This window comes from Choloepus didactylus, chromosome 15 (assembly GCF_015220235.1).
Source record: "Choloepus didactylus isolate mChoDid1 chromosome 15, mChoDid1.pri, whole genome shotgun sequence".
NCBI lineage: Eukaryota > Metazoa > Chordata > Mammalia > Pilosa > Megalonychidae > Choloepus > Choloepus didactylus.
Genome location: NC_051321.1, coordinates 77626700 through 77634993, shown reverse-complemented (window position 1 = coordinate 77634993; position 8294 = coordinate 77626700). Strand labels below are relative to the sequence as shown.

The 8294-nt window shown below is 38.3% G+C and overlaps 1 pseudogene; it reads right to left on the bottom strand.

The window, feature by feature from the left end:
• Window positions 1–2760: 2760 nt before the first annotated feature.
• LOC119510948 lies at window positions 2761–4812 on the bottom strand (annotated as a pseudogene).
• Window positions 4813–8294: the final 3482 nt, after the last annotated feature.

The following is an 8294-nucleotide window of genomic DNA, read 5'->3' as shown; positions in this document are numbered from 1 at the left end:
AAAGTAGTTGCAACATTTCTGAAAAATATTACCTTCATGTATAAAGATTACTTGTAAATCAGGAAAAAAAAAGTAAAAGTAGTAGCAATATCCAATTAGAAAGCAGTAGAAAATAGTCAATTCTATCTCTCTGAACAACCAAAACAATAGTAGCTACATATGAATAAGACATATACAAGTAGAAAACTTTACAATTTTGTTAAAGGGCATAAAATAAAACCCAAGAAATTCGGAGACATCACATTTTTAATAAGAAGTATTAATATTATAAAGATGCCTTCATCTCTAAAGCATATCACGAAGTATAATGAGCAAGGCACAGAACTGTGCCCAATGTACAACTCCATTATGAAAAAAACAAAGATATGTTATATGCATATGCATAAAAGCATAATTTCATAGAATAAACACTGAAGACGCAAATACTAGAATCTTAAAAGTGCTTATCTGGGACAGAGAATTATAGAGATGGTTATTTGTATGTGTGGGGGTAGGGAACTAGGAAAAGGTGGAATTTGAAGTTTCCTTAGATATTTTGATGTATTAATAGGAATACATTACTTTAAAATTAAAATAAAAGTGATAGAACATTATAAAGAAAAGGGTAAAATACATGGCTATGCACTCATAAGGAAAAGATACAATTGCAATATCACGTATAAAAGAATATGCTTAACCCAATTGTTAATCAAAGAAATGGAGTGTTTTCTCAAAACCGTATGGGCAACTATAGATAGAGTCCTGAAAAAAATTAAAAACAAGAGACAAGTTTGGTTAAATTAGTTTTACCTGATGCCCTATCTACCTGGATATGCACAGATTATCTATGTTACTGTCAGTCACCTACATTTAGTTTACATTTTTTTAGAATATAAATTTTTAAGTTTCATAAATAACTTACCTATTACAAAGATAGTTTACCCAGTAATTCACAAAACCATCAACTCAAGTTATCCAAATTATGTTTTATTAATAAAACAAATAAAAACTGATTTATCAATCTTCACATAGAACTTCAGATGAAGCTGAAAAAACAAGGCCTTGATTTTAAAACAAAACACATCAAATGCAAGGGCTTTGAGGCTATTGTCTATTTAACTAGGATTGCCATATTTCTTCCCCATATACAAAATGCAAAGCCTGCAAGTCTAAGCTTTGACATTCCTAGAGATCACTTGTAATGATCATGTTTTAGAAATACCCAATTGCAAACATTTACAGTGGGTGACAGTCAACATTAACTTCTAACTTTTGCTATAATTCAGCACTTCCCTTAGCCCCTTTCTAAGTATTGATAATGCATACTGTTATTTCTTTTTCTCGGTTTCCTTTAGTTATGTACGTTCCTGATCATCTGGATATTTATTTTCCTTATAAAAATATATCATCAAAAATAAAGTGATGCTTGAGGTTGCTTCAGTGTTCATTTGCTTGTTGTTGTTTTTTCCCCAGCTTTTCTTCAGTTGTCCTAAATATGACTAACCTTGTTTTATAAATATATTTGCCAGTGCTGCCAAGTCAGATTTAGAAACTGATTGCCCAAACAGTAAAGTGTTTATAAACTTCTCTCCAGAATAAAAAAAAGGGGGTGGGGGGAGCTCTAAGTACTGGTGCCACTGCTGGCTTTAAATTGTACCTGCCGATAATAATCTCTTGTGAAAGTTCTGCAGGACACCAGGCTGATGAAGCTAACTTAACCTTATTGCTCCGTCAGGGGATTGAAAATTTCTCTTGTTTTAAAGCTCCCTCGTGGAAGACAGAACACTGTGTTGTCATCTACCGCCAAAGTCAGTATATAGTGTGACCTCCAGATGTAATTCTTGTCACCTTTCCGGCAATCCATTGTGCAGCATCTGCATGCCTTCACAGAACACTGGCACTGAGGAAGGCCATGTATGGAATACGAAGAGGAAAGTTATTCTATGCATAGTTTCATTTCATTAATGCTTTTTTTTTATTTTAAGGCATTGTATCTCTCAGGTAAGGCTTTAAAAGTGTCATGATCATACTTAATCACTAAAGGAAAAAAAATTAGTTAACAGAAGACTATTATACTTTGCATATAGAAATATAAGAAAATAATAAAAGAAGAATTCACTTAAAGTGGACTCGAGAGATCTTTACAGTAAGAAAGCTTTGAAGTACTTCACTGCATGTTTGTACAGACAATGCATGCTGCTTTCTTTTTCATCTTGAGACTCTACTGGCTTCACAGAGTGGAGATGTCTTCAGGGAAGACAAAGACATGGCCAAGAGTACAACAAATTTGTGGAGTTTCTCCCCTATTCATGGGCCCTGTGTGGCAGCAAACAGTTTATTTACACCTTGTTCCTTTTCTTTGTGCATGTAGTGTTTCACTGAAAGCTTTAAAAATAAAAATAAAAAAAAATCTACCACTCTATTCCTTCCCACTGCCAAAATCCAGTAGTGACATGAGGGCTGAAAAGTACTGGGAGCCCCCAAGCACTAACAAGGCTGTTGACAGCAATTCAAGACAGGATACTAGTAACACTGTACATGGCCAGGCGGCAGGTGCTGATCCCTAGAGCTGATGGCCTTTCATGCGATAGATTTCAATGCCCATGACAGGATCTTGAGGTATTCTGAGCTCTGGGGGCTGGCACTTAGCATTAGTACAACACCATATTGTCACACCTTCAATTTGACAAGATCCTATGGAGCAGTGAAACATATCCCCAGATGACACACCAGTTTCTTGAACTTTAGATGCAGTTTTAAAGAAGATACAGGGCCTCTGGCTCAGAAATGCCTTGGCATCTCACACTGTTAACAGTGGATTAAGGCTGGATGGTTCCAAAAGGTACAGAAGTACAATTCCACTGAGCTCCCTCATCATCTTCTGTGTCTTGATTCTCTGGTGTTTCAATAGTGGACCTTTGATATTTGGGTTTTGGTGGCACAGGACCTACAAATCCAATGATGTCATAAAAGTTACAAATACCACTGGGATTAAAATGTGGTCCTCGGGCTTGAAAAAGATCAATTTCTTTGGTTAAGCACTCCAATGTTACAACTTTTCGACTGCTGTATTTCTTCAAGGAAACTTATCTGGGATGTGGAATTCGATCTTTCAGGCACCTTCAAGCTAGAGTATTTTCCGTTTCATTGACCTCAGATTTTAGTTTATCCAACTTTTTCTTTTGAATCTCAAGTTTTCTTTGAAGTCATTCCATTCTGGCCTTCTGGTGTACCAACAAAGCTTGTGTGTAGGCAGTGTCGTCAGAGCCCATGCTCAGTTTCCGCGTGTCACTTATTCTATCCACATGTGCTAAACCATGGTCTGTGAGGTGCTAAACGCTCTGTTTCCACATAATGATCAGATGGTTTAGAAGATTTGTAAGTTCAAAGGTAGGGGACACCACCCTTGGTGAGCTGCTGGGGGTTTGTTGGGAGAAACGGTAATCTTGAAAGTGTACTTTGTATTGGGCTGTGTGACCACCACGTGAGGGGAAGTTGTGGAGCTCGTGCCTACTACCTGACATAGGGGAGGTAGTAGCGAATAAAGGCAGGACCCACGCTCACTTACCCAAGCATGTTCCTGGAGGTGGCAGACACTCCAGGGTTAGTGGATATGAAGAGCATGGACTGATTCTGCACGACCTGGTCATCTCCTGTGGTGGCATTAGCTGATATATAGACCTTAGGTTGACTATGGGACATCACCTCATAGGTCCTTGGGGGGCTGGCAGCTATGTAAACAGTGGGCTGATCTCTATTAAAGGCCTGGCTGTTGACCAAAGAAGAACTTCTGGAGGTTCGTTGTCTGGAGGAATGCAACTTTGAAGAATTGTTTCTTTGTGGGGGTTCAAGTTTAATTTCAATCTGGATTTTCCGAGGTTCTGTTGAAATATTCTGAATGCTATATTGGCCATGGGCAGAAGACTGTGAACTACCAGGTGGATGGACTGTTGGTGGCTGTGGAGTAGCAGGTGAGCTGATGGGCATGTAGATATGGGGGTGGGGGCTGGCGGCCTTGCTGACTGTGCTGCTGGGTTGAGGTATGTGGCAGAGGGTAAGATGTAGGATAGGTAGTTCAAGGACTAGGTTCTGAAGGTTGATAATTTGTTGAGGGTTCATAGGACTGATCTGAGAAACCCAGCCAGAATGCTGCTTTGTCTGTTGAGCTGAACCACTAGGAGTCTTGATGTAAAGCCAAATGTAGACAGGCTTTCCCTATTGACTATTCAATACAGGTGAGGTGCACAATGGATGTGCAAAGATGTGGGAGTATTATGACTGTTCTGGATATTTGGGACTAGAATTACCATAATATGATTAAATCTGGGAGTTTGTTGAGAAAGGGTAGGTGTCCCTTTGCTGCCTAAGTGAAATCCAAGATGTGGTGCTGAATTTGAAGCACCAGACGGACTGGACATTCCAAAAACTTTAAACCCTTGAGGAACTTGAGCAGGTGCTGTCTGTGGCTCCTGCTGAAATAGTTCATTATTGGACTGGCCACCTGGAAGTTTTCCATCACTGATGCTGTGCATTAGAGTCCGACTTCCATTCACTCTAGTCCCTTCTCTTCCATGGTGGTAAACATGCTGTGATGGCAAGTTCAAGTTGAGAGAAGTCATGTGATTGCACAGAATAGAAATTTCAGAATCATCCAAAAAATTCAATTCTCCTTCACCATAAAGATACCTTGTACTCTCCTGAGCGAGAACTGCACAAGGCATCCAACTTATTATGTAACGTGCACCTGGATACAACAAGTTCAGGTACTTCAGGGAATTTCTATCGCTGGTCCTGTAAAACCTGAAAATCAATTTGGTGACTTCCTTGGGCCATTCGTATGTTGCCTGATCAGGATTGTCTCAAGTTTACGCCTTAGTGGAAATTGTACTCATCTCCCGTCCAAGTCATTTTCTCGGCTGCCGCCGCTCCCTCCTCAGCCGCCTTCTTCGCAGCCGCGGCCACCGTCAGCGCCGCCACCACTGCCGCCGCCCCCGGCCGGGGACTCCCCGCTGCCCGCTCAGCCCCCGCGGCTGGGGATCAGCCCGGACGCCGCCTGGCGATGCCGCAGCTCCAAGTGGACCGCTGCACCGCGCCGCCGGGCCCCGACCCTCGGCCCCCACATCCCGGCACTCGCCTGCCTTCCCCACACCCCCTAGTTTGCTTTTATGGGTCCAAAAATTAAACTCAAACTGGATATTTGGATTAGGGCTAGATGTATAGTTTTAATTTTTTGATAGTTTTCATTTTAAATAGACTACAGATTGCCTGATATAAATGACCATTTAAACTCATCTTTGCATGCGGCAATGCACACGTCACAGGGTGGTGTATAAATGTAATTGGAACACAAAAAATTAGAAGCATCTAATCTGATTATTTCCATGTGGTTCTGAAAATTTACATGTTTTCAGACTATTCCAAAAACAAAGGGCTAAATGGAGAGAGGAGGAATAACCTGGCAACAAATCAGTTTAGACTACGCGCTCATAATTTGATTTAAAAATGTATTTCATAGCAAACTTTAGTGAGAAGAGTAATGTACAGGGTTTAAGTTTTAGGTCTTCTTCCACCTAGTTCTTATAACTAGGGACAACTCATTTAACCTGACTCTGCTTTGGTTTCCTGACCTACCATGAGAGTATGAGATGAGAAGTTTTCCATTTTATTATCTATTTCCAATGACTGTAATTATAATGGATCTAAATATGTTCCCCAAATAACCTCTGTGGTAAAATATCTAAGTATGCAATTAAGATATTAAAGTCTATTAAAAGAGTTGACTTTTGAAAATGACCACACGTTTTTTTCTTCTAGGATAAACTTTTTCTCACTGTGAGAGGGTCAATTTGTTATTAATTGAATGTCTATTCAGTTGAGGAGATTCACATCAGCTGAACAGAAACTAATGGGAAATTCACAGCAAGCTTTAAATATTAATGATCCATTCTCATAGCATCCATATAATGATTTTGTTGACATCCATTTTGTTTTGTTTTTTTTAAAATAAGGGTCTGCAGGTTGGGTCACTATATTTTTCTGTTATTCCTGGTGCATCACAAAACACAGTGGGAGATTTTGGAGTGAGAAGATTTACAAGTATGTGAGATATTAGCTTTATGGGAGGCAATTATTTTGCATACAGTCATATACTATCAGACTTAATACATATCAATTATTTCTCATGAGAATATAACTGATAACTTAGACTTTTTTATTATATCCTGTTAACTAGCTTCCAATATTTTCTCAAAGTTCCACATATTTAAGAGTATCATTTTTAAAAGATACTTATAACCTATTATAACTAGGTTGTTTATTATCTACTATGTACAAGGCACTTGTGTGTCAAATATTGTGAGACATTGGTATAACTATCAAAAATTTTTGCGAAGAACATTTTATAATATCAATTTAGACTTCAGTTAGTATGAAACTTAGCTACTACAAAACTGGAACTAAAACCAGGCCTGGTTAACTCCAAATTCTTTCCTCTTCTAACTACCATGACGTTTTCTTCATTGGGCAATTGTATATGGTTTCCCTAATATCCCAACTTGGTGAAGATTTTCCTTCACACCACTGGACTCCAAGTCCCCTACACTCTGCTGGGAGTGGCAAGGTAGGAAGTTGGGAGTTGCATGATGTATCTATCATGTTTTACATTATCAAATTGGAAATGTTTATAAAGGGTAGTTAAGTCGGGAATCAAAGAATATCCGCGACCACAGAGAGCATCATTCCAGAGGAGATTTTGAACAAAAGCTGGTTCAAGTGGGAATGCTTCAGGTTTCATGTTCCATGTTCACAAACCCTTGGATCTCTTCTCTGGTTTGTAAATTTTGTTCATCCTGCCAGTCAGCATTTAAATGCTCCCCTTTGCAGTTATATAAGAGAAGCTATTAGTGGAGTGTTTCCCATCTTGCTGGTTTCTTAGTAAATTATTCATTTTTATTTGGGTGGATTAGGGAAGAAGTAGCCTTAAAAATTATATATATATATATATATATATATATATATATATATATATATGTAATAAATAACCACTTCATGGAAGATAAAGGGGTATAAATATATCGATTATATTTATAATCCCACTTCAATATACAAAACTATGTGAATAGTTGTTATTTGAAGTTCCAAAATGGAAAAAAAAAATGCATAAGTATAAAATACTAAAAGAGACTAAAGAAAAGGTAGAAAAAAGTTTAATTATAATAAGAAATATGATCCCCAAAAGTGGCATGTGAAACACATTTTAGAAGAATCTATTAATTAGAAGATTACTTTCTATTGTTTATAAACGTTATCCAAAGATGGGTAGATTGTATCGATCTCAATATCCTGGTGGTGATACTGCCCTATTGTTTTATGTGACGTCGTTATTGAGAGAAACTGGGTAGAGGATACATGGGATCTCTCTGTATTTGAAAATGTCAATTCATTTTATAAAAAAGGCTTAACGATGACATGAAACTCTAACAATAATCCTCTGAAGTTGTAAACAGTAGAGAAATACCACTTTCAGTAAGTGACATGCTTTGTTAAACCAACAAATAAGGGAGGTTTAATGAAGGCAATGGAGAACAATCAAAGCAGGCAAAACCTGGAGGAAATACATTCTTTAAAAGGTAAACTTCACATGATGAATCCATTTATATCAGGATTTTACCTGGTGGACAGTTTCATTGCTCTATGCTCAGAAGGATAAAGCCCTGGAAGAAATTGGCAGTTTTAGCAAACTGAAGAGGCAGAGGGGAGAAGTCAGGACTGTAACCGTGAATGGAAATTGAGGGGGAGAAATCTCCAAAAGGAAAGAGTCCCAGAAGGAAAACCCAAAATTTTCATTAAAATTCCCCTTAAATTCTTGGCTGGCTCATAAACTACCCTTGTGCAAGTTGTGACTCCAAGAAATCCCATGGGAAGCAGCAGCTAGGAAGCTAAAGAACAAAACAGATTTCAGAAACTGTGGAGTTCTTGGAAGGGGGGTGTTTGGAGTTCAAATCCCACCAAGTAAGAGGGGCTTGGTAAAGATCTCAGGCTTTTATTGAAAACCCAGGCAAGGTCAACCCCAGGACTAAGGGCAAAACTTAAAATAGGTGAACCTTAACAAAGCCTGAAGCCAACTCTCTACAGGATCATATATTCTATGTTTCTGCCTAAACATAAGTAAATAAATACAAACTAACCTTCTTGGGAGGAAAATAGAATCATCCCCAGTCTCTATAATTTTTCACTCATAGTGTCTAGACTCTGGCATTGGTAAGAAATTATAAAACTTGATTTAAAAAGCAGAGTGCAAATTGGAAGGAAACCTA